This window comes from Lissotriton helveticus, chromosome 1_1, assembly GCF_964261635.1.
Source record: "Lissotriton helveticus chromosome 1_1, aLisHel1.1, whole genome shotgun sequence".
Taxonomy (NCBI): Eukaryota; Metazoa; Chordata; class Amphibia; order Caudata; family Salamandridae; genus Lissotriton; species Lissotriton helveticus.
Genome location: NC_136057.1, coordinates 620926666 through 620954123, shown reverse-complemented (window position 1 = coordinate 620954123; position 27458 = coordinate 620926666). Strand labels below are relative to the sequence as shown.

The window sequence follows — 27458 nt, the reverse complement described above, 5'->3', positions numbered from 1 at the left end:
TTGGCCTCGGTACAGTTAACATCATTGTTGTGCTATGGCGGCTGCTCTAAAACATCGTTCCTTGTACAAGGCTACACCTCCTCCTTGGAAAGAGACCTTCAGAAGGGTGCGTTTTTATAAACAAACAACCTGTCGCGTGCATATTAAAGACTGTAACCATCTTTAATGGGGAACTAGGGTTGGTATCTTAGAACGTTCACACACACACGCAACCACACACACACACAACCACACACACAACCACACACAACTACCACACACATTTTATCATAAAAACACATACTTACAATATATGCTTATAACTGCAAAACTAGCAGTCTATCCCCCACTCCATCGCTATCATCTTGCAAATCATCTTTATACACCAATACAGACGTTGCTAAAAATTTAATGCAACACATTGTCATATACAATGCCAAACTCTCAAACTTTAATGCTGCGAGACCTATTGCATTGCAAATGCTTGTTTTAAGAGTAACCAAACATGTGAGTGACTCAGAAAACAGATAGTGATAAACATGGGGCTAAAATCATGCAACACTAGTTGTTTACAATCAGGGGCCAGACGCGCACAAGCTCTGAACTGGCATATAGGCAACATCCCTGCGCCAAAGGTTATCTAGCTGTAGTTGAAGACAAGGCGTCAAAAAGCAACAATTAAAAAACACATCTGGAGGAGGAGCTACGTCAGCAAACGAGATGGCTGCTTAGGCTCCCGGCTCCACCGACCTCCGTATCCCGCCGCAATATCCTGTACATTATCCCGATTTTACGCCTAGCCTCTGTGTACATGAACTGTTCCGCACTCCGATGGTGAAATCCGGGAACTTTTATCGGCTGGTTTTACGAAGTTACATCGAGTTGAAGATTGTGGCCTACTCCAGCGGTGAAGCCGGGGCCTCGAGTACTCTCACAGCCGGGCTGCAGTGCAACAACATCGGCCGGGAGACCCAGGCTGGGTCCGGTCAATCGGAGTGGAGGCTTTGTTTAAGCCCGAATTTGGCAGCAATCGTTTCTATTGCTCAGCATCGATGGAGGAGTGACTCTGCTTGCTGTTGGCTGCGGGTGGGGGTCCCCATCCCGCGAACCCGGTATTGGGCCCGCCGGGGTTCGGTGAGTCGGGGTCTCTGGCCTGCGGCCTTAACCGGGTTGACCGTGGATGCGAATAAAGATTGGTCACCCTCCGCATTTGCACGTTCCTGATCCTGTGTCCCCCCCCTGAGGATGCCAGATTCGCCCGGGGAGGTGATTGTGATTGGTGTCGGGTGTGAGATTATGGATTGAACGGTGCTTGAGATATCGCTGAGGTCAATATTGGCAGAAATTAGGGCGTTTCATTCACATGTGGATGTCTTATTGTGCAAACTGGACACGCGCCTATCTGAGATGCTCCTGGTGGAACTGGACCCGGCCTTACTGTTGGAACAGCAATCTGCAGCCATTCAAACCGCGGCCATTTTGACTCAGTTCAAGAACCCCGTGAGGAAGCAAGTATTGAAACCATCGGATGGTGCCCTGGAGGAAGGTGTTCCCGAGGTCGTCAGTGTATTGCCGAACCTTCCACCACTATCGACTTTGGAGGTATCGAAAGGTGTTCCCCTCCCAGAGACTTTTGTTCTTGACTTTCCATTCATTTTGTGATCGTCTTCTCCTTTCTCAGTGACTTTACGACTCCTGGGCAAGATACATTGGGACTGTCCATCTAGGAGGGAGAGTTCTTCTGCGTCTGAAGCTCTTGTGGACTCACTGCCTACGAGTCGCCATAGTTTGATTCTTGATGACTCCCCTCTTCTCTATTACTCCTTTGTGTGCCTTTGGGTCTCGCAGGGGGGGTTTGTGTGCTGATTCGGAAGGGCCAAGATTAAGATCAACTAGGTCGGGGCGGGTTGGAGTAGCTTTTACGGGTGTTTGACCTGCAACTGTTTGATCTAAAAGGCTGGGCGGTGTATTACGGTGCCCCCTAATTTCTTCTATAAGTGCTGTCATACGTTGGTCTTTTAGTGATAGGGGGTGTCTATTTCTGGCGGGGGGACTAAAGGGGCTGGGAGCCCAGACGGATAAGCCCTCCTCCATTCTTTTTCCTACTTTTAGGGTTTTTAGTTATTAGGGGCGACAGGCACGCTGCTAGTGGGGTTAGGCTGTAGCCATTTGCAGGGGTGCAGGGTGGGAGTTGGAAAGGGTTTTATTATTTTGCCTTTTTTATTTCTATGGCCTTTTTCTTTCTTCCCTTTCTCTTCCTTAAAGGATCAGTATAGCTTGTGAATCATTCGGATTCTTATCGTGTACTTGTATTTAATGCTTATGCTTTTTATGATATCCTGATTCCCGGGTGGGCAGGCTCTGAGAACTAACGCTCAACATTGAATGTGTATTGTATTGTCGTTTCTAGCGATCCATATGCTTTGGCGACAATGTTCCATTATAGCGGTTCTTACGTGCATATCCTGTCTCTTGCCCTGTCCCCCGTATTCTTCTGTTTGATCGTATGGCACCTGATCCTTTCTAAAATAATATTAAAATGGAACCTCTGTCTCATCCTGGGACTCAGTTGTGCATTCTAATACAAGTTCTATCCTGAATCGCTGCCGGACCTCAGGGTTGTCAGCTGATGAGCTGTGTCGTACTGTGATATAGGGGGGTCTTAATTTTGTTTAGCGGCCGGCCCCTGCGGGCCCATGCTTGTATTTTTATTGGATGCTACAATAAAGGTTTTTTTTAAAAAACCACAAAAAAAAATAAACACATCTGATCACAGAATACATTTAGCATAATTTATAGCATTAAAAAAGTGGTCTCGAGTGGAAAACACAGGGTGATCCCCACTTGGGGAAAAAGAACACTGGTTTCAAACTCTGCGATAGAGAGCACTAGAGCCAACTGGTATACTGGAGAGCTTTACAGAGGAATTTCTATTATTGAGCAGGCATTTGAAAACCGAGATGCTGATCAACAAACAGCAGCATGTTGTGCGAGGTCTGAATAAGACTTCATGGCTTAATATGGTGGAACCATTACGGAGGACGTTGTAGACAGCGCAACACAGTCTTTACGTGAAGTCTATTTATTATGTGAGGCACAGAGACAAAACAATTTGTCCAGGTCACACGTTTTTAATTAAATGCTGAAGATGGACCAGACCTAAGGTTGGCATCCTGGATGTTTAACCACGTCAGAAATATCAGATCAAAGATCACATCAAGATGCCACGGAGATGAAGGAAAGTCAAGGAGAAAAATGAATTTATGTTCACATCAAACTATTGAGGGACAGGTTACAGAGGTTTCTGGGGAAACAAAAAGGAATGAGACAGGGATGCCTACCGGACAAGATGCTGTTCACGCAGTTTTTAGGGAGAACGCGGATGGGAATTCGTGCTGTACCCATCAGGTGAACAGAAGGGCAAGTCTAGCTTTATCCTGCAAAAGTGGGGGTACATATTGCACAAGAAAAACACTTTCTGGTGAAAGGAGAAAAATCTGGAAAGTTGAAATATTTTGATAAAGTTCCTTAAGCTTTGCTCAGGAAAAAGCCAAGATAAACGTTTTTGGTCCAGAAAAAAAAAGCTGAATATGGAAGATAAGAGGCCAGCACGAAGGACTCTCTCTCTAGACACGCCGCTCTCGCTTCAGTCGGCGTCAGAGCTGCGTGTCGAGAGAACTCCATTCTCTGCTGTGTTCGACATTTGCAAACACAAGCACCAGCCAATTCGTGACTACACGAAAGCCTTAACACTGGACGCTGACTGCAGTGACAGCGGCTCAAAGAAATAACCCAAGTTTGGAAATGTATCAATTCCATGAACTTTTCAATAGTCTCTTGCTCTTTTGTGTAATTGGCCAGGAAGATTTTATTCATCTACAGATTCAATCATGATCAGATATTCCTCAATGAATGGTCTTAAGGGTCATATAACAGCCTATTTCATCATCCTGAAGATGGTCTAACAGATGTGTACACCAACAAGACCGAAACAACGACAACCTCATCTATTTCCTTATTGGTAAATTGTTCTTCAGAATAATTTTTTTGTTCTGTTCAGATTCACTGTTCTGTTGTATTTTTGTAGGAATAGAGGTTTACAATCATGACTGTGGTGTCAATAGCACAGAATTGGTTTGTAAACCTCTGTAATTTTTGTGTTGCTCCAATAATTTATTTGTACCCTTTATATTTATCCTATATGAATTTGACTTATGAAGAATTCACACCTGTGTTTATCAATATCTTTTTAAGATCTTTAATGAAGAAATTGAAATCTAAATTAGAAATGTTCCAACTACAGGTTACCGTCTGGAACCTTGATATATTACTGCACGATTAGCTTGACTGAGTGCTCCTAAGGGAATCCTTTGTAGGCACTTTTACCGGTTAATGCTTCATTTTCCCAAGCCTGCAGGGGTTGATTGGGTTGCGCACCTTTTTCACCTTTTTCCCTGTATATAGAAAGCACACACACACACAGAAAAAACACACACACTTACCCAACTACATACTTAGATTCCCACAAAGCACACAATCAGAAAGCACATACACATTCAGGATTCTGAAACACCGATAGGTGGATAGATGGATGAATAATTGATGCTGAAGATATTAGGGCTACATGTTGGCTCTTCTAATGAGCAAGCAGGAGCCCCACTAAGTCTTTCTTAGAGGAAATCACTTCTATTGGGCGATGGAAGATTTCAATTTTTATGCACATCCGGTTCTTGCCTTTTATGAAATTAGCACTCGGATGTGCCATACAAAGTCCTCTGCTTATCCTTGGCATAATCATATACACGTAACACTGTAATGCTGCACTTTAGTCTCTTTAGGACTACTTATAGGCCACACTTTGGGTTTCCAGATCACCACATATATACAGCACAATATGCTTCTATTCTTGGGCTTTCGTTGTGGAAGTCATGATTATCAAGTGTGTTGGTTTAGTTCAGTCTAATCAAACAATCAAATACCAAAGACTAGAAATATGATATGTAGTGCATATGTTGAGATCCGGAAAACATAGCTGCGCACAGTGGTTAAAACATAGCTTACCAAATTCAAATGTTGTTCACATAACAAAACATCTGGCGTTTATAATTTATCCCCTTAGAAGCTAAGGCTTTTCCACCCCCAGTGCTGAGCCCCTTTTCTGATGTTTGGGAACTTCACACTTCAGCTTTCATAACTATTCCCCAAACGAAATGCTAAATTTGCATCATTTTTTACCGCAAAATCTGGAGATTATGAAGGGACCAGGCGTTAGTACAGTACCTTGGAGAACACAAAGAAAATAGCCTAAAAAAAGCAACGTTTTCTTTTCAGAGAAAAAGTGGTGTAATGAAGCATACCTTTATTTTTCTAAAAATTGCCTCAACAAGAAGCTGTGCTAAGATCACCATCTTCTTACCTTTCAAGAAAGTTCTAAAAAAAAAAATGTAACCACAGTTTTTGCATTTTTTTAAGTTAAAGTTATTTTGTTTCCACCTTTGTGGTAGAAACTGGTGTGAAAATCCTTGGTGAATCTATAACGTTATAAGTTATACAACTCTGAAATTTACCAAACCTAAGACTATGTTAAACAAGACACACATAGGAGTCTAGAGTGGTGTGACTTCCGTGGAGCCCACTATGTGTTTAAAGCAAAATGCCCTGCACACTGAGAACTTTGGCTATAATCCTGCATTTTCCTCACATTTCTGTGAGGGACAGTCCGAAAATCTGGAAGGATCCACAAAATGTCCTACCCCATTCCCACCCTTGTCCCAATAAAAAGGGTAACACTATGTGACTGGGCCTATCACCCACAAATGGACCAGAAGAAAACTATGAACACATTAAGTCAGAGTGTTATTATTTTGGTCTTCACATGCATGGTGCCAAAAGAAAGTTGGATTATGTACCTGAGGGAACTATATGCGGATAAAAGCAAAGACATCTCAGTTGAGGCATATAAATGTTGTTAGACCTAGCATTTCTTGGCGTGGTTACTCCAGACTTTTTGCCTCTCCCTCCTCTATTTTTGATGCTGTAATGGATTTCGTTTTGCTGGCTTAGATGCTTTGGGCACTTTGCCACTGCCGATCAGTGTCAAAGTGCAAGCGCTCCCTGTATAAAGAGTTATGGTAATTGGTTGTCCATAATTGGTATGTTTGTCTTACTAGTAAAGTCCCTAGTAAAGTGCACTATGTGTGCCAGAGCTGGGAAAGCAAATGCTACTAGCGGGACTGCAGCACTAATTGTCCCACCCACATAAGTAGCCCTAAAAAGAAACCTCAGGCCTGCCACTGCAGTCCTTACGCACAGTTTAACTGCCTTGTTGTCCTGACAAGTGCACCCACTTGCCAGGCCTTTCCCTCCCCTTTTTTTAAAGCACATAAGACACACCTATAGTAGGCCCAGGGTACCCCTCCTGGGCAGGGATGCAGTGTAGGTAACAGGTAGGACATGCACTGAAGTAGAAATGTAAACAATGAAAATCCAGTACTTGTATAGTGCACGAATCAGCCCCAAAGGGGTATCTCGGCGCTGGGGGTCGTTGGGAAGATTAAGCGAGCTATTGCCCAGAGTCGCATGGTGCTGGGAAGACCCCTGCCGCCTGAGATCGAACCGTGAGCCCCAGCGGCAGTTGCCCTGACTGCGGCGCCACACCTCTCCCCAAGTATGTACCATGTCATTTTTCACTGTTGCAAGGCCATCTTGCCCATCGGACAAAATGGGGAATGCTGTGTAACATGTTTCCAGCATATCTTCCTATCGGCATAAGATGGAGAGATAGAGTTTAGTGTGCCTGAACTCAGAATGTAATGACATCTTTTTGTGAATATGGTTTTTAAATTGTGTGTTTAGAAACCATGCTTTTAGAAGTGGCTGGTTTCTTGTCCTAACCATCCTGCATGCCTCTGCCTGGTTGTGTATTGACTGTCTGGGCTTGGATGCAACATGGTCTGGGGAGGGTCCTGCCACCAGGGAGGAGTAGGTGAGACAGCAGCAGGCTGGCCTGCATTTGGTGTGGTGGGAGAAGTAGCCTGGGCTGTGCTGCTGCCACAAAAGGACAGCTCCACCTCATGCGGAGCATCTGGGGCCCAGACCCTCACTATCAAAGGAAGAGGGTGTGCACTGGCAGGAAGACAACCAGGTCTTGTTTGGACCGGGCTCAGAGCCCCCTGAAGGCAAAGACTTCAAAGGCATTTAGGGGTATAATGTAAGAGCTAAAACCCCTGCACTAAAGACTGAACTCAAGTCTGAACAAGGATTGAAACTACTTTGAGATCAAGAGGGACCTCTACCAAAGAAGAACAGCAGAAGAGAAGGACTGCCCTTGCTGTGTGTTCTGAGGCTGGCCTGCAGTTTGCTGATTTGACTAAGGAGAGGACAAGGGACTTTGCTGTGTGCTGTGTCCCCCTGCTTGAAGGGACTTTGCTGTGTCCTGAATTAACTTGTCTCTAAGGGCCCGAGGAGAGCTGGTCCCCTGTTGTGGAAACTCAGGAACATCATAGTTTCCAACCATGTCTCAGCAACGCTTGGTGCGTGTGCTTTGCACGCCTGAGACTGCCGTGTGATCTGTGGTTCTGTGGTACTATTTACAAGTTGCCCCATGACCGCATTGCCCCCGTAGCGTAAAACTTCGTCCACGCAGCTGCATTGCCCTTAGTTGCCCGGGCCGTCATTGTAACTGAAGATGTGTGTAAGGATCACCGTGGCAGCGCTGTAACCCGTCTGGCTACAGCATCGCCTAGCAACAGAGCTGGAGAGGGAGAGAGAGCGAGAGAGACATCCCCACCCTCTCCCCCCAGGTAAGGCTTGGACTCAAGTCGGGAGTTGCAAGCGTGTGTGGCCAGGGGAGCCGTGCAGGAGGAGTACAGGAGTGCTCCGATCTCTCTCTCGCGGCACCACGTGGAGTCCCTGCGCGGATGGTACCTGCCCAGCAGTACTGGGGCTGCCCCTTTAAGGTAACGTCTGTTGTTGGGGCCTAGTAGTGCCCGAACTGATTAACAGTTTGGCTTATAGCTTGCATTACGAACTTCCTTATTCTTGCTTTACGAACCGCATTATTCTTGCATTACGAACCGCATTATTCTTGCATTACGAACCGCATTATTCTTGCATTATGAACCGCATTATTCTTACATTACGAACCGCATTATTCCCGCGGTACGAACTGCATTAGTACTTGCATTAAGAACTGTCTTATTTCTTCATTACAAACTGCAAAGCATTGCATTAGGACTGCATTAGATCATCGAGAACTGCTCATTAATACAGCAAGAAGCTACAAGTGATTGTTGGCCTAATAACCGGCAAAGTGAAATATTACAAATACGCATATGTTGAATTTCTAACATTTGGTCTCATCGTATTTCTTTTGATAAAGATACAGCTCTTTTTATACAATCAGTATGGTGTCCATTTGTGGTGTTATCACTGTGTTACTGGGAGTGTGGTTGCAAATACTTTACACATTGCCATGGAGATAATCCTGGCTGCTCATGCCAAGCTACCGCTGGGTGAGCAGGGGTTACCTAAGAGTGGGTCCCTCCTTTCCCTGACTAGAAGCAAGACTTCCTATTTGGACTAAGGTACTTACCTCAGCCAACTAGAGACCCCCAGTTCTGACAAATGTGATCAGGAATTCTCCTCCTTAATATTATCTTTTTATATTGCATCTAACTTTTTAAGTTTAAACTTGACATGCTCAGTGGGCCCTGATGATTTGCCTGCAATTACATTTAAAGCAAATGCAGATTGGTGGTCGAGGAGGTTTTCAGTGGACAGTTTTCAATGACAGGAACAAGCGAGGGTTAGATGGAAAACCCTGGTGTTTCCCTGCCCGTGGTGAGAGAATAGGAGATAAAATTGGGCTAAACTCTGTACCCCTCATCTTTTTTTCCCCCCGCTGTGCTCCCCCCGACCCCACCTCTTTGCATCTACAATGGTCCATGTGCGAAAATATAGACATTAAAAGGCCTAAAGCACCGAGCTACAGTGCCAGCCCAAACCTTATTGTTCTCCATGGTAAACTGGAACTCCCTAGGAAGACAAAAAGTACCTCTTTCTTTGTGGCACTGATGTGGCAAAGTGATAGAAATGATATAAAGTGGTGCACCCAGGACGGAAGAAGGTGCACTGGCATCCTCCCATGACCAGAAAACTAAGTAGGGGCAACAACTGGATTGTAAGGTGGAAGAATAGAACACATCAAAGCAGAGGGCCAGAGCACCTGCCTCTCCTGATGATGATGGAAATCTTGGAATCGACAATTGATGCATTGGGGATAGACCTCAACCTCCTCAGATCAGACCAACATACGATATCCGGAACAGTTGCAGAGGAAGAAGGGCTAACAGAAAATAAACCAAGCAGTACGAAATATCAGGGAACACATTACTGACAGTGAGTTCACTTCCTAGAATACAGATCTAAGCAAACGGAAGCATGCTACAGGATAAGGAAGAAAAAGTGAATAGTGGTCTCTGGAGCAGGACGAATGTTCAAAGATATAACTGCGCCTGAAAGCATGGCTTGCCATTCCAAATGGCACAGTGAACCCTATCAAAGCTCTTCCTGATTGAGTGGTCGCATAAGGCATCACTGCAATTGACAGCGTTGCTTGGTGCCGCAACACCTAATGGAGGCGAAATTACTCAACTACAAGTACCAAGACCCTACTTGTACCACCCACTCCCCCTCAAAAGCAAGCCTTCAAAGGAAAAGAGATGGGCAATTATTATCAGCCTGAAACTGAAGGTGGCCACCGGAGATGCATGCATCAAAGAACAAAGTTGGAGCAGAGCAAAAAGACAAAGCCCACACTTTTCTCTTACTCTCTCCCACATACATGCTGGAGGTCACAACACATACGAAATAGACAAACTTCACTGATTTTGGTAAGGGCTGGGCTATGGTAGTTTAAGACCAAGCCAGGGATAGAAAAGGTGTTGCTTTGTTTTATTATAGGTAAGATATTAGATCAGAACACCAGAACACTACAGCATCATGATCACAGAGCATATATACTTACCTTTGTGGAGTGAGGGGAAGGGGTCGTTATTGAGGGGGTGGGTCCCACTGGGTATACTGCAGATGCACAACACGGAGTGAATACATTATGCAGTGGGCCACACACAAATTGGTCTCATGGAAAGTAAGAGGCCTGGGTCACATATAAAAAGTTTTGCCAATAAAGAACTGGAACAGGAAGCTGGCATCGGGATTTGATTATTCTGACTACAATATTTGATTGTTGACTGATGGGATATCATGAACGTGCTCCTTTATTGTTGATATTCTTTGGTGAGACAGTGTTCTTGACGGTGGACTACAAGAAGTTGAGCGTTGCAATTCAGAAACAGCAAAAGTATTGGACTTTCATAGAACACTCACCAGTGCACACCAAGGTGTGACCCTCATCGTTATTGTTATTCACCCTAATAAGTTGTCTACACTCCAGACTGGACATGATCTAACACCCAGGGATCATATGCATGCATATACAGTGTACTCGGAGCACCTCTGGCATACCCTCTCAGAACATAGCCCAGTCCCGACAAATTTCCTCAGAGGCAGTTAAACCCCAAAGATTCCAACATATCGATTGCAGCCCAAGGCTTTGAAGGACACAGCATATTGAAGCAATACAAGACAGTAATTCACTGAAAAAGAGGGCTCGACAGACAATGTGTTAGTAAAATGGGATGCCTTTTAGGCATATCTGCTGAGAATATTTACAAAGCGATACCAAAGGGGATGATGGACGGAGCGCTTGAGCAAATCAAACACTCACCCCCAGTCAACTGATCTGGGTTTAATCCATCTTCATTCTTTAGCTCACTCCACCACCCCAGTTCAGACATGGCCATATGCAAATCAGTCCGACCCTGTCCTTCATGGAACAGTCCAGCCCAAACTACCAAGGCATGTCTTCCCTGGACCGGAAACAAGCATCCTGGGACAGGTTTCGGGTTCATAACCCTCATCAGCCAGGCTATCTTGAATCCAGTGGCAAAGTGAGCAAGGGACCCACGTCTGGGCATACCCTGCCAACTTAGGGCGAACAAAGCGATACCAAAGGGGATGATGGACAGAGCACTTGAGCAAATCAAACACTCACCCCAGTCAACTGATCTGGGTTTAATCCATCATCATTCTTTAGCTCACTCCACCACCCCAGTTCAGAATATTTACAAAACACCTACAGGGATCATCACAGTCACCAACATAGAAACACGCATAAGGAACCTAGAAATTGGGGTAATTTAAAACCTGCAAGTGAGCAAGAATTAGAAGGGCAAGAGAACAAAGTACACAGCAGTTTAAATAGATCAAGGGTGTTCTGCTGCAGGCAATATCAAGCTCAACAGCAGGCAGTCTCCTGGTGAGGATACTAGGAACAGAAAACGCACATGGGCCATACCGACCGGTAGGACAGCAGACAGCTGATTTGAGAGTTAACAGCAACAGATAATTGAAGTAATGAAGGCATATTACAGTGAAGTGTATTGCACCTCTAGCTACATTGAAGGAATAGGACTGTGACTGAACATCAGAGAGTGTCACTGAATACTCCTGATCAAAAGAGAAGATTACCAAAACCATCAGATACCCGACTGCAGGCAGTGACGGTTCTCCGATGGGTTTTTAATCACACATACAATGCACTGTAGCTACCAAATCGTTGGCAATGTAGCTGGTGGCCAAGTAATAATGACGGTTGAGACGTCCGTCACTTGGGCTGAAGCTATATCTCTAATGCTCTCTAAACAGGGACAGTGTCTGTCTGAGCTGTACTCATACTGTACTCTATCTACGATGAACCCGGACTGTGAAGTCCTAGACAAAATACAAGCGAACAGGCTTGCACCAGTGGTACCTAGCTTAATAAACTGGAAACAAGCAGACTTTATTTCTTAGAGAAATATAACCTCTTGATAGAAGGACACCCTTCTGTGTCATAAGGGAGTGCTCAGACAAAGCACAACTGCCAGCTGCGGCATCAATTATCACGGAGAAGGTATTGGATTCTCTCGATTGAAATTACTTAAGGGTGAATGCCAACGGGGATAACGGTGTGTTACTGTATCCATGGCATGTCCCTGTTTACTTGGGTGATGCAAAAACCAGAGTGCAGTAGACACTGACAAGAGGAACACTTCGGTAGGTTGTTATAATTAAAGGTTAACTAACAGGGACAAGTCATGTTTCTCTCAACCCCCCAACAAATGTAGCACCTTGCTGACGGGGACTACCAGACCTGCAGCTGGGATATAATCAGGTGCTCTTCAAATATTTGGGGGGGGGGGGGGAGGTACAAGTCTATCAAGCAGACAGTGATCAGGTGGAGAGTAATACACTGAGGACAATCAGAACAGAGGACTGCCTGCTTTTGGAAAACACTCTGATGAGCAGAACAGCCATCACTAAAACGGACAAGATGTATTTATCTATTCAGCACCATCCCCTTGTGCCTACTGAGACGCCACTTTTCTGCAAAGGACACAGGCGTGACAGAAGTGCCGTGGGAACAGCACAGACAAGATTGCATTAGTTAAACCGAAACATTCTGCTGAAACAGAATCCTACAGGAAACCCATGCAACATAGCATGCGCGCAAGAGCTCTTCGCTGTGGTGCCAGCCCAAACTAAAAATGCTGGCATTGAGCCCGGACTGAGTGGCTTGGGAGGGAGTAGACACACAAACATTGAATGAGCTGTACAATGGAGACATTCTACATACCTTTGACATCCTAAGAAACACCTACCCAATTGCAACGGGGCAATTTCTAACATTTTATGCGCTGACATGCGCGGTTAGGATGCTCTAGCATGACACTATGGATATCTCACCAGCAGGTACTGTACTAGACAGGATGAAGAAACTGACGAAAGAGGAAGAATCTGGCTTCACTATTGAAGTGGATTTAATAACTATTAAAAAAAAAATTGGTTATTTTACTAGTTGGTCCCATTTCCAAGATACAGAAATTGTATTTCAATATGGCAGGTGTGTGGAATTTAATAAAAATATCTACTTAGCCACAGGACAAGTTGCTTCATAAATGCATTTGTCCTGTAAAAAAATCCACTTGCCCTTTGGTGCCACATGGTGCAGCTACAAATTATGGCAGCAATGTTTACATAAGAGCCCAATAATAGCCTCTATGATTATGCCAGGGCTCATACTAAAGAAGGGTTTGAATTCTAGCAATTACCTTATTTTGTCATCTTACCACAGATCTACATCCTGGGGCTGTAGGCAGCGTTAAGCAATTAATAGTACCAGGGTTGGAATGTGCTTTTGAGTCTGTGCAAACCTACGAACTTGCATGTTTTAGAGCTCTTCACTACCTCTTATCCAATCTTTTCCAATACTGAGAAAGGCTGAAAACTTATACCTGACAAGGACAGAATTAAAAAACTTCTTCCAGGGTTGGGAAAAAAAGTGGTTGGAGGGAAAGTGATCTTGTAAAAGTTCAACAGATTTTCGCATGAGCAAATCTACACATGCATATTTGCTCGTGCTAAAATGCAGTTCACAAATATTTTTAAAAGGAGTACAATCTCCTGGTCTTTCGCTTAGAAATGACTGAATTCATGAAAACCGTAAATCTGCACCAATACAAAGACAAACCATTGGCGATTTGTTAATCATTTATGAAGTGGGTCCCTAATTAGGTCTTGAGTTAACCAAGACTTTTTACTTTTATTAAAATGCTCTCTCTCTCTCTCTCTCTCTCGATCTATAGGCTAGTTTCACCGTGAGCGACAGCATTCTGCTCTTTCACAAGAAACACATCGGCACATAAAGCAGTTTTGTTCAGTGCCTGAGACTACTTTGGCAGTGTGTGCTTTTTGAGACTAAAAACTATTACAGTGTTTTACTTTGGTTTGTTGTGGCGAGGGCCTGGCAGATCACACGACAATACAGTTTTATAAAAACCATGTCAAAACAAGACATGCATTGACAATAACAAAAGGCTGACCACCATTGTCAGACCTATTTGCTTTGCCAATGATTGCTTATTTTCATGTTTCCATGATCTTGTTGAAACTGGTTGCACCGATTTTCCCTATTGAATATTTTTGGGGAATAGTAGCATGCATCAACCCATTTTAGTAGATAATGCTTCAAAGAAATGGTACCTAGAATTTCACAGAAGTTAAGCAAAAACTTTTTTTTCCAAAGTTGCATTTGTTGCGAAAAAAAACATTTTTGAAGCAAAGGCTCATCAATCTTGTTTTCCAACTTCTGTAAATATTTGCATGTAATCAGAGAGCATTCTGGGAGCATTATAGGTAGCCTCTAAACTTTGCAAACGTGTGTACACATTATTATACTGGAACCACTGTCAGACGTGCAGTCCAATCTTACAGCATTTCCTTAGAGTACTCACCCTAATAATAAAGGCTTTGCATTAATGAACCATAAATAAAAGTTCAAACAGCATTAACATATGGCACAAACTTTACCTTAACTGCAGACAATGCCCCCGATGATCCATAATGTGGTATTATAAACTGCCTGCCAAGGGGTTTGTGCTGCAGGTGGTTAGGCCTACTGGTCACAAGGACAAAATAGACATGAAAACTTGTTGTCCTTGACCCCAAACAAAATGTCCTGGGAGTCAAGCTATAGGAATTCCACACCCCTGATCTGTACTCTGGTTTTCTACATATGCCAGCTAGGCCTGTCACAGTGAAAACAGCTTTTTAGGCCTTGTCACTGAAGGAACATGATAATATAATTTTTTGCTATGGCCCTCTGCACCCTACTTTATGGGCTAATAATGCGTATGGGGTTGGAGGGTTATATTAATATTTTAAAAGAATGTTTTCTCTTTTCAAAAAGGATTTTACAGGTTGTACTGCAGGGTTTACACTACAGCAGTAGGGCCACACAGGGTAAACCTGAAGTTGTGTTTGCCCCGTCACTGTAGTGGATGTCACAATAGGCGCTGCAGTCATCTAGTGGCATTTAACTTCCCGACACTGGGTGCATTTTCTAAACTATATATTAGGGGGAGCACATGAACTTTACTTCAGGTTAGTAGGGGTAATGTGCCCAGAATCCTAAAGCCAGTAAAAACATGGGGTCTGGCATGAGGCAAAAAATGTGGGGTGACCACGCAAAAAAGGCACATTTCATACACCTGGTCTCTCAAGGATCCAGCACTAAAGCAAGACTCAGGATTACCCGTGCGTCAACAAATTCATTCTCAATCTAGGTTTTGTTTCTGGGGGAAGTCTCATATTCCAAGTTTCCCTGTTCTGGGTTCTGTGGCCACCTTGCAGGTTGCTTGGTGAGAGCTAGTGGTGGGTGAGCCAACAAATTAACATGGAAAGCCAAACTAGAGCTGAGCCATGGGTCACTCTGCCTCCAAGACCCTGTGCACGAGGCTTGAAAATATTTGGTGTGTAAATCATGCAACAAATATCAAGTTGGAATCCGATATGGTGTCTTCAAAGTTTAAGAAACTGTATTTCTTTAACACAAGGAAGTGTTTCACTTAAATATATCGAATTATCTGATAAGTATCCATTAAAAGTGAGTAGTTTTAAACATCAGTAGAGAAACATTCCTGCCTCCAACCTCATGACAATGCTAGTTGCGAACTAAGAGGCAAGACAGTTGTGAAGTGTGCCTTGAATGTGGCCTAGATCAGGACTTTAAGTGGGATAAAAAAGCTGAGGGGGGGAGGTGTCATACAAAGGGGCATGGCCAATGTAAATAAGGGCGTGGCTTAAAACACATAAGCGAAAAATCTGTGCTTAGCATAGTGTGCCGCCTGACTTGTATTTTGCTACTTCCGTCATTGCTTCCAGATGCATAATACAACAAGTAACATTGCACCCACAGCAAGCCAAAACTATTGGCTTGGTCAATGGTTGTTAGTTGCATAAGCAACTATGACTTCGCTGAATATAATATGACAATCCTTCAGTTCTGAAATGGTGAGATTGTGAAGAACTTTAACGAGTCTCTTCGAAGTTACCCCAAAGGCAGTGAAGGGTGGTACTGCAGCAGAGTTAAGATGTTTTTTCACCAGGAGGTGATGGCAAAAACGGAGAGCCCGATATGGACCGGTCTCAACACCTGCTTGTTAGAACTGCTATGTCCTTAATTCTTGAATGATGACATTAGAACTTTGGTGACAGGAAGAATACAAATTGTATTTTTGGTCATTATAGATAAATCGAACCTTGCCTGAGGACATAAGAGCGCAGCACTTTTTTCCCCCTCAGCATAGGGAGACATACGGTGATTCACATGATGCTGAACACAGGCCGGAATTTGAACTTGGTTCTCCGTGTTACATACTTCACAGATGTAGCCCATCACCTCCTGTGAAAGTTCGGCTAGTTTTGGGCTTGAGGTTCCAAGCGGATCCCGAACTGAGCCGGAGCCAAGCATCTGGTTCGAGCCGGAATCGAGCTTCCTGTGGCTTGCCCTCCTTTAGTGACAGCCAAATGTGAGAACTTGGCTGGGGTACCAAAGCCAATATATTTTTAACACCATATTTTTACATTTACATAATTTCAAAACAAATAGAGAGCAAGTGCAGTTAACAGCTGCAAGATAATTTTCTAATGAGTCCGGACTCCAAGGTGGGCTCTATTACCTCTTAGTCATTCGTCCTAATCACACTCCTACAACATGAAATCCACACCCAGCACCAGACATATTCACCTACTCAAGGAAAAGTTTTACACAATAAAACGAAACCACCAACCAGAAGAACCGCAGCAAATAAAGCGGCTTCACCTCATCACTGTTCCCAAGTTTTTCCAATTCCTGCTAGTGGCAATCTGAAAGGGAGAGAGGGGTGGGGAAATGGGCCTCTGACAAGGAAGACCAGGAGGACTCTCTGAGCAATGTAGATTAGCAGCAAGTGTGTCAATCCTAAACCCAAAAGGCTTGCATTTTAAAAGTGCGACTACGAGTATTCATAGTAGCATCCTAACTCACAGTCAATGGTGTCAAGTGAGAAGCAGCGCCCCAGGTCATTGTCAGACAATGCTTAGAAAGCAGGTGATGGTGTGCCCTGTCCTTATACTACAAACCATGAGAATAAAGTAAAGAAGGCCAGGACGACCAAGGTGAACGTTTCAAAATTACTCCAGACATGGGAGCATTGGGTACAATCGGTGAAGAACCAGGTATACGAACAAAAGGAGTACACCACTTTTCAAGGTAAGAATGTTATAGAGGCGCCATTATATACTAGCAGAAGGTTTATTAGCCGGGTGGTTATACGGGACGAACGATCAGTCACTTAAAAATATTGGATTTTCAGATTAAGAGCACTTAGAATGATTAATGCGCACGGCAGGTTTACACATGCTAGCTTATTTCTCCCCTTAAGGTTCATAAAAGTACAAAGCGTTCTCTCATACGCTCGCAGCCTATGACCGGTCTTCATTGAGCTTAAAGAATAAAAGCAAAAAATTGACCGCAACAACATTTCAATTCAACAGAACTAGTTCGTTTGTGCTTTTCTTCGCCGTCGACAAACCACAACCTACGCAATCAGATTCAGCTTCTGGGTCCAGGTCTCAACTCTTAGTTGTCCCACGCAGGCTATTTTCCATGTCTGCTGTAGTTTTCATTTTTAATTCCTTTGCACCCAGCCACGGTACAGCTGACAGTGGTCATGGGCTATTAAGGTTCTTAAAATTAGAACGTCAGAAATGGAAGACCCTGCACGACTTTCGCTGCCCTCCTACAATACATACATCAGACTCGTTATGCATTATATTCGGAATACCTAGCTCGGAGCGTGTATCTCAGCTTATAAATATATAACTGGATAACCGCTCCAGATCCGAAATTTCGTTACGACGGAACGGATGTTATCCCCCAAATCTTTGGCACGGATTTAATCTATTTACAAACATAAAAGGGTTTGAAGACATGTAGGATTAGAACCTGTGATCTGAAAATTCACCACAAGCTGCATTAACAATCTCAGACACATCGTACTGTAAACATTTTTTTCCCAAACAAAATGCCTAACAAAAGTATCGTGCTAGCCCAAACTGAATAGAAACAGTACAACTGCGAGTCTCGCCTTCCCATGATTCATTATTCAATCTAAATCATACAAGGATGTGGCATTTACTTTAGAAAACAATCCCTAGCAGCGAGCACAGAGTATCATAACTTCAATACAAGTTAGCAAGTTTCGAATCAGACTTTACTGGAGTAAGTCAACAGTTCTATGGAAGCGCGTAAAGCTCTCCTGGACTTACCGTTCTCAGCTGAGAATCACGGGCGGTTGAACCGGCACCTGGTGGGGGGTAGGCAAAGGTGAAGGGAAGGGGGCGCTGGGACGAACAGACACAAAAAGGGGGAAAAAACAGGCAGGGGATGGAAAGAGACAGACACGGGGGCTCGCGACAGACGAGGGAAGTGACGGAGGAGGGCTGGAAAGGAGAAATATGACGGACAAGAGACTCGTCCAATAGGAGCGAAAGGGAGGAGAGAAACTAAAACAGCTGGAGAGCGGGAATGGGGATAGGCTGAGGGGAGGGAGGAGCGACGACGGGGAGGACAGAAAGAAGTAAAGAGACTGGAGGAGAAAGAGAAAGGGGACAGGCATGGGAGGAGTGTCAGGGAGAGTCTGAGAATGGAAGAAGCCAAACCTGCGGACGGCAGAGGAGGTAGAGGCGGACGCTAGCGTGGCAAGGGAAGGCGGGCGCAGCAGGGCTAACCGGAGAAGAAGAGGCAGAGGAGAAGGTTCTGGCAGCACACTGGTCTTCACATGCGATGGGCGCTACAACAAGCTTCTCTTTAAAGATGTGGGAGCTAGACGGACATTTGAAGACGCGTCTGAAGTGATTCGATGGGTCCGGCCAGAAGCCGAGCACGGGGGATTGCAAAACGTGCTTCACGTCTGAAATGGGCAGCATTACCTGACCATGTGTGGGGGCTGCATGTGACTGCTACCCGCATGGGGTACAGCGGCATGTGTGCCCCAGGGTGACCAGCCGTCCTTTATCACTTTGCAGGACACTGCCCTGGAGACCCTCTGTGTGGGAGACACGTTGCGAGCACGTAGACAACCAAAGATGTTGGGTTGGGAGCAGAGGAGGCTGTTCGCTTCTAGCGGTGGGAAAACTTGAGGCAGCCAAATGACTGGCTGAGCTCCGGGTCCCGAACGAGCAGAGCTTTCTTGTGGCTTTTGGCTGCCGTCCACGCCTTAACCTCATGCGCAAAGAATTAAAATAAACACAAGAACGTGACGTTTGATGTTAAAAAAGTGTAGAGAAATAGAATTCCACCTTGTGGTTGATTTTGTACAATATGTAATCATAAAACCTAGTTATAATCCAGTCTTCCCTGCTTGACCAAATTGTGTATTCCTAGTCAATTATTTAGTTTCAATGAGCCTCCTTGTTCTACATAATCACATATGAGCAGTGCTGGAATTAGAAAAAATTTATTCCGGGAATCTATAAATTCCAGGTCGAGGAGTGGCAGAAGAAACGGGTGGAGTCACGGGGGGGGGGAGGGGGGAGAGGGGGTAAAGCAGAGCCTGACAGCTACCTTATACATTTATTAAAGAAAAAAAATCTTCAGCAAAATTATTGACAAATGTTCAATTCACCCATGTTTCCCTGGCAGGTTACAGTGGGGACTTTAATAAAAGATGTTCAAATAAGCCCACCATTGGATGGTAACATATCATGTGGAGTCTTCAAACCCCTGTTGGGCAAGGCGGTAAAAACGTTATTGTTACAGGAAAATCTCCGGGCTTTACAATTTCGGATCCATGTATTGTGCACCTTTGAATGGGAAAGACGCTTTTAGCTTAAAGCCTTTATTTAGAGACCTCATCTGCATGTTGTTGTACATTGGATTATCTCCTTGTAGCTGCTCAGCCAGTATGAATGTGATGTCTGTGTAGAATGTTGAATGCTGGATGACAGAGTGAGTAGAATGTTAGTGTGCCTGGTGTGAATGTGGAATGACAGTTGAAGAGAGTGGGCTGAGCAGTGACCATCCTGTTCCTGGTGGGGTTTTCTCCTGTATATCTTACTACTATTCTACTTGAATAAAGGAACATCAAGAAACCACTTGACTATCCATCATTTATATCCACGACACATGTGCATAGCTATCAGGAGGTGGCTAATCAATGCTTCCAGAGCACAGATAGCAGGCTTACTGCCTGTTTCGTGAAATTTAGGGATCAGATTGAAGCGAGACTTGACCACCAAAAATCTTTGGAAGACTTGACTTGTACTCCATGATTATAAAATGTATACTGGTCATGAGAGCTTGCATGGTATAACTCGCTGGCGCACTTAACTATTTAAACAAAACTGTTTGCTACAAATTAGATACTTTAATTGCAAAGATGTGCACCCCTTTTTAACGATCACCAATATATTCTTCTATGTTTAGTGTTCAAGTTATTTTAATCTGAGCTTTTTAACACATTTCTTATTCGTTTGTAATGTTCCAGGATGAACTTTATCGCTATGCAATAGTTTTTATTAACGAAGCTTCTATCTATTTAAATAAATAACCAGAACAAATTTGAAAGAAAATCTGTTCTAGCTTACTTAATTAGACACAAAGTGAACGCATTTTAAAATATTTTGCAGGGTTAAGATACCTGCTACAGATAACTTTGTGTTCCCAGCAATGTTGAGGGGGTTATAATAGCTTTAAGTCAACTCTGGTTAATGCAGTTCTGGGAAAGTGCTGTGTTCAGTACTATCATAGTTTTGACTCCTTGAGTACCATAGAGGGTTAATGTGCCTGCTGTAAAGCACGTTGTGTAATGTGCAGGTCACATATTTGTCTTTTTATTTAGATAAGTGGTCTACAGCTTTTCACTCTCAGATAATTTTGTTACTCTCAGTTCATACATTGGAATCCTTCTAATGTAGCATGCACAGTGATCTATTTAGCGGCAGCAAAAAGCTGCATGCAAACTGTAAGTATGGATTTAGATCCTTATTGTTTTGGGGGTTTTTTGCAATCTGTTGTTATTGTAAGATTATGAGGAAGGGATCCTCTCTAGGAATTTATAGTCTTGTTAGTACAGACAACCCCCTATCACTGTGTTACACTTTATATCCCGACTTTGTGTTTCTCCAGACCATACACCCTTAACATATAATGTCTATAAGTATTGATGATATGATTCTTGCACCTTATTACCATCACAGTTTTAAGTAACTGGTACATTGATGTAAACGCTTGTCTCATTTATTGTGTGCGTGATGTAAAGTGCTATGACGCCCTAAATCAGAAGGTGCCATTTAAATCATTATTATCGTAATTACTCATACACACTGATAAATCTTGCACTCTCACAGTGCAAGCACATCTCTTACATGGGGCGGAGGGTTGAACTAAGTCAAAAACCTGCCTCACAGTCATAGTTTCTCCAAACTACTTGTGAAGCGATAAACAATGTGCCTTTATATCCTTACGTTTCTGTCACATCTAGATGTTAGGCTCCCAATGGCTCCCAGCCTGGATGATACTTGAGAAAAAGAAGGATGTATGGTCCTTTAAATCAGGCCTTTGTTTGCTCGGCTGAAAGTGAAAATAAGAAAGCCCCCTCGCTGCCTGTAGGTTGCTTCACTGAACGGAATGCAGACAACGTGAAGGCGCTGCTGAATTGTTTCCGGTGTCCGAAAATGACACTAGTACAAATTTAGCACATTTCCCTGGGTCGGCAGGATCTTGGATCCGTCCCAGAAATAGCTGAAAGAACCGGGATCCTGCTGTGTTCCCCCTACTTTCCAGCCCTGCATATGAGAGCACCTTCAAATACGTGAGCTTTGTATGTGTGCTGTGCAGACACCTCATTTGTTTGATTAACAGACGAATGTTGCTTTGTGCATAATAAGAATCTATGGCTCAAATCTGTTTTATTGTTTGTACTGGGATGAGAAAAGTACAAAACAAGTTGCATTACAGCCAAATGCCCCGTCCCCAACAGGGGGTCCGACCATGTGAATTCAAGCTCCTTAATAGGAACAGTGAAATCGACTTCTACATAATTCCAGCTTCCCCCCACACATGCACCCTCGTACTTACTCTTTGTAAGTGTACTCTATGTAATCCAGTCCGTTTTGTAAGTCTCTAGTCGAGGCCTCTGGGCACCCAACCACAGAACCTGCTTCCCCTCACCTGATGAGCCCGGCTCATGGCAGGTTCGTCCCCCATGAGAACCACGCTCAGCAGTCCCAGGTATTAAGGACTTGTCAGTTTGTTAAACTCTGTGGAGAGTAACGCGATGCATGGGGTCCACAAGCCCCAGTATGCATCTGATTTATTGGTTGCCCCAGAATCAGTTTCTCCATGCCCAAGATGTTCCATGTTCTATTTAACCAACCCATATGAATAAGGACCATGTCTTTACCCGAGTGGTAGAGTATCGCCTGGAGTGCTGCCCCTAGCACTAAGCCAATTTGTCGACCCACTTCTAGATTTTAGGGGAAAGGTCAGAGTATTGGGGAGCCCCAGGATAGTATCAGCTGGGAATCACAGGAACGGCATTTCAAAATGACTATCTGTGTCTGTCAGGACATCCTCCCAGTACAGAGTTAGATTTGAGCAGGTCCTTAAGAGGTCTAAAAGTGTACCCGTTCCTCCACAGCCTCGCCAACACTTCTCCATGCAAGTGGAGTTTCCCCCTATGTAACTTAGTGGGGGTGATGTACCAGGATGTCACTATTTTGGTGGTAGTTTCCACGTTGCTGTATTGCTCACGCTATGATGTGCCCTATACTATACTACCCCCTCATGTGTGACAGGTCATTTCGGTTTTTATTCCCATTGCCTCTGTGTTGGGGTTTCCATTCTGTGATGGGTTGTGTCAAGAGGGCGCACCGGTCGGTAATGATATGTTTGTCTCTGTCCTTTGTTAAAAGAAAGGCGAGCAGTCTCTGTGCTCCTTGTCTAATGTTGGGGTAGGTTACGCAGTGTCGTACCTGTAGATATGGAGGAATTCTGTTTCTAGGAGTCTATAGTCCACTTTCAATACATTAGTTAGGATGGGCCTGTCTGTGTCAGAGAAGTGTACAATGGACCTGCAGCCAGACTTCTCCCATACAGATAAGGCTGTGATGTGGAGGCCTGGGTTGAAGTCTGGGTTACCCAGGGAAGAAAAGTCCTATTCAGAGCTGCTATTCGCCTCTGCCAGGAGAGGCAGTAATGTCTTCACTGGTCTAGGTCCGCCATAACCTGGTGGAGTAATGTACAATAGTTGATTGTTACCATGTCAGTGGTCGTAGAAGCAACCTGTACCTCGAGGTAAGAGCTGGAAGAGTCAGTCCATGCGAGTGGGTAACAGGCAGCAAGCTGCGCCTGAAGATTGAGGGCCTGTGAATTTCGAAGAATGATGCTGAAGTGCAAACCTTTCCTAAAGGGCTACAATTCTTCTATGAAGGCTGGTAGTGAATGCAAAGGATCTTTGAGTGCCACCAGGGCATCATCCACATGTAAACTTATAGTATACATGTCTCCCTGGAATTGCAATCCAGTAACATGCTGGTCATCCTAAACTGTTTGTGCCGTGGATTCCTTGTATAGAACAAACAGTGGAGACACCAGATATGCCTGTCGCATCCCTCTGGATAATGAGAAGGGAGCCAAGAGCATTCTGTTGACCCGCACTGCTGCTCTTGGTTCACTGTAGATGCTCAGTATCCAGCTGAGGAATCTACTTTCAAAGCCGAGGTGGTCCAGTACCACGTCCAGATATGGCCAGTGCACTCTGCCATATACTTTTTCTGCATTAATGGCCAAGAGCCTCGCCTCCTGCCGTGATTGCGTGGCCTTATTGACGAGGTGTAGGATTGTTTTGGTATGTTCCCCACACGGTCGGTGGCGGGTAAACCCTGCTTGGTCATGGTTTACCATCACTGGTAAGAGGGGGTTTAAGGTGGGCTGCTAAGATGGCTGTAAAGAGTTTAACATCAATGTTTGAGTGAGATGGGGTGGTAAGAACCTCAAAGGTGCATGCAAGAGTGTCTAGCGGATGCCCCCTCCTGCACCCATGCAGCCCACTCTATGTACCCTGTCCAACTGGATGCTGGATTCCAGTCTGGAATCTGGCAGAAGAGGGCCGGTACGTAGTCCATTATGTCAGAGCCCTCCATCCCAGTTGGTGCTCCACATATGCAGATATTGTTCCTGCTGGAATGGTTCTTCATATCCTCAGTGCCAGCTTGTAGGGAAGTTTGCTGTTCTAGTAGGCACAGAACATTTGGTCGTAGGTGCTGAAGCTCCTCTCCTCGCGCAGTTTAGATTTTCTCCTGCGTGTAGACTCTATCGCTCACCTCTGTCCTTCTTTTTTTACATCCTGAAGGTCCTATCAAAAGCTCTCTTTTTCACTAATTGGATGTCTTTGCATAAAGAAGCAAAAAGAGACTCCACAATAGTCCTCATTAGAGGAGCCTCCATTACCCCTCTCCGCCACAGCTGAGGTCCACTGGGGCTGCTGGCTATTCTCAACTGGGACGCCCAAGGAGCATGCGAAAATGTCCTTCAGAGTGCAGTCATTCTTGGGCCTGTGCCAGTGCAAAGTTGGCCCGCCACCTACCAGACTCGGACCATTATGGCTGCGTTGGGGCCTGCTTACTTGGGGGTAGGGGGTGCTGTGAGTGTGGGACACTCCTGCCTGGATTATAGCACCTACTCGAGCCCCTGAAAACGCATTACTCACTGTGTATGCTGTGTAATGATAGGCCTAAGTCAGCCTTGAGATGCCCACAGCAGTATGTTCTGTTGTGAAACCAGTCGGCGCCAGAGATCTGGAGAAGTGTGACATGCTAGATTTTTCTGTATGCACCTTCTCTGGCATGGGGCAGAGCTGATGACTGCCATATACTCCGGCCCGGGGCAGCACCCCCACAAAAAAAAACAGTTGAGCCAGGTGCCTCATGGCAGATAGAAAAGGAGACCGACAAATTCTTCTGCTTGTGAGGCCATCCCTGAGTCAGGTCCCCAGGCTCAGGATCAAGTACAACAAGGAGCTGACTGGGTAGAGAGCAGGTCATCCCCCACTCATGTAATCACAAACAATAAAGGACCTGTTCACACGGTGAATGTATTACTCAGGACCCTTCCAATCCATTACAGTCTAAAAACTTTGTTTTGGACCAGCGGTTAACCTTATACCCTCGGTACTAGAGGTGGATCCTGGATCACCATTCTGTTATAAAAATCTGTGATAAAAAATCTGTTGTGTCAATTCATTTGTCTCCCTCGGTCAATCCCACCCCCTGGTGTGATATGACCGGGCTCATGTGAACCAAAGTGAAAGGAAAAAAGGTGAGAAAAGGTTGGTGGTGCCTCACGGAAGTAACACCATGGGATTGAGCAGGTAGGTACTCGCCTGCATCCTCAGGTTCTCATCATCAGCCACCAACCAGTAACACAAACTGTGTCAAAGTAAGAGAAAGACAAAAGACACAGTGCTAGGTGTGGTATCGACTGCTACCTGTGCCCCAGATAACTTATCCAAGTGTGCGGCAGTATCAACCCTATAAGGGAAAGCGGGATCCAAACTAAAACACCACCCTTCCCAATTCAAAATTGAGCTAGACCACGCTGGCTATGTAAATTTATTCCGTGCTGTGTGTCTGCTCATTTAAAAGCCGACCTTGGTAATGGCTATTGGGGTGGTCTAGATTCTTATTATGGAAATCAGGCATGGTGGCGGCCGGGTAGGACACTTTGCTCTACTCGCCTGATGCAACTAGCAGTGTTTTCCACCAGACCCGGGTACCCGAGACACCATCACAGTGGATAAGATCCCTCCAGAGACAGGTTGGCAACACAGAGACCCAGCGAGCTATATAACCCTATTAGCATGTGAGTGTGTACGCGTCCACTATCTCACTGGCTGCCACTTTTCATAATTACCTCTTGATGCATTGATAAAATCTCATGTACTCAGGTCAACGCTTCAGCATGCTGAAGGTATCATTTTATTTTTTATTTTGAAGAGATTATCATATTTTACATGATCTCTGTTGCTTGACTTGCATACCAAATATTTTCAAGGGTCGTCTCGTTTATGGGCTTTTAGAGCCAAGGCAGACCAAGTATTCATTAACACATTCAGGACTGTTTATTGGTGGGTGGCTTGATTACATCTCAGTCGTTGAAAGTGCCCAGTCCTGAATCAGCTTTGTGCAGGAATGACCTTTCATGTGCTGCCATGAATAACCAGCCATTGACAGGCACCACTTCCACAGCGCAAACCAAGCGAAAAGAGTGAGAGTTGTTAAGTGTCAGGCAACCAAAATGCGGGACAGTTGGCATCCTGCAGTGCTTCTTTGCGGGCAGTAGGACAGGAGCCCAGCTTGTAAAACAAACCTGCAAAACCTGAGAGTGCTTGACTACAAATATCTGGTATCCTAATTTTCGATTTTGGGCCTAACCTCCAATAATCTCTTGTGAGCACCAAGATAGTAACACGAACATTTAAATATCTCCCACTTGAACTGTACCTGTGATCACACAGAGCATGTGAAGAAGGTAAACACAATCCTTCTTAGAAGAATTCCCTTAACCCTTTCATCCTCCTTCCACCCATTCATTGATTCTTCCATTTATTCATTTCCATCTATTTATCCACCAATCCCTCTGAAGGGGACACAGACAGCGAAGTGGAGCCATAGGAGACTAGGCTTCTTTAGAAATTCAAACGCTTTTTGCTAAGAGTGGCTGCTGATTAGTCTTCCTGACTCGCTGCCATTCGAGAAATGGTGGAGTGAATGATGGAACTGCAATCTCTGTTTTTTAAGGTAAAAGGGACCCTTTAGGTGATGCCAACCTTTTTGTCCTCCCTACCCAATCACTGTTCAGTATGGATGCCGAATCAGCTGCAGATAGCTCATGCCTCTGTTGTAGAGGTTCAAGGCTGAATGCTACCCTTTGAGTAGCATTGTTCTACAAAACGGATGTGTCTGGAGAGCAATCTGGAAAGAAAACTTTAAAGGAGAACAACACCAAACTGGTTCTGAAATTGCAGACACAGGATCTACATTCCTCGGTTACTTTACATAAAAGTGGGAGCCGCTGACCCACTTGTTCTTCCAGCTCCAAGTTCTCTTTGACCATGAAAGGGAGTGCTCTGCGGAGTACTCGGAGGACTGCTGTGCAACCAGAGCTGGTGTTTGCCTTACAGCTAGCTTTGCTGGAGCCTGCTAATATCACCTTTGTGGTATTTGGTTTTAAATGTTTGTGTTACAGTACTTTTCCAAATTGTGAGCTAGAGAGAAAATAAGGGATCCGGCACTCAGGACACAGTGCAGACAAATTTAGGCAATATTGATATTATGCAGTGCTAAAAGAGAAGGGATTTCATCCCTGCAGCCCCTAACGCATAGGCAAGAAAGTTGAAACAAGTCTCTCAGCACACGCAATAGTGTATTAACACAAATGAGTATTCAGTCATCCTTATGCTCTCCAGTGCTTTCTTTAATTGGGTTTTTGATTC

At 44.5% G+C, this 27458-nt stretch overlaps 1 protein-coding gene across 18 annotated transcripts in view; it reads right to left on the bottom strand.

The window, feature by feature from the left end:
* Positions 1-18416, bottom strand: part of PPFIBP1 (PPFIB scaffold protein 1) — a 978725-nt gene extending 960309 nt beyond the window's left edge. For 15 of the 18 annotated variants that reach the window (XM_078674132.1, XM_078674145.1, XM_078674127.1 and 12 more), the window contains exon 1: positions 18232-18368. The gene's annotated coding sequence lies outside the window, so the exon portion shown is untranslated. Of the gene's footprint in view, positions 1-18231 lie in introns of all 18 variants that reach the window. The other 3 variants (XM_078674144.1, XM_078674143.1, XM_078674142.1) reach the window with 3 other exon arrangements.
* Between the last annotated feature and the right edge of the window lie 9042 nt (positions 18417-27458).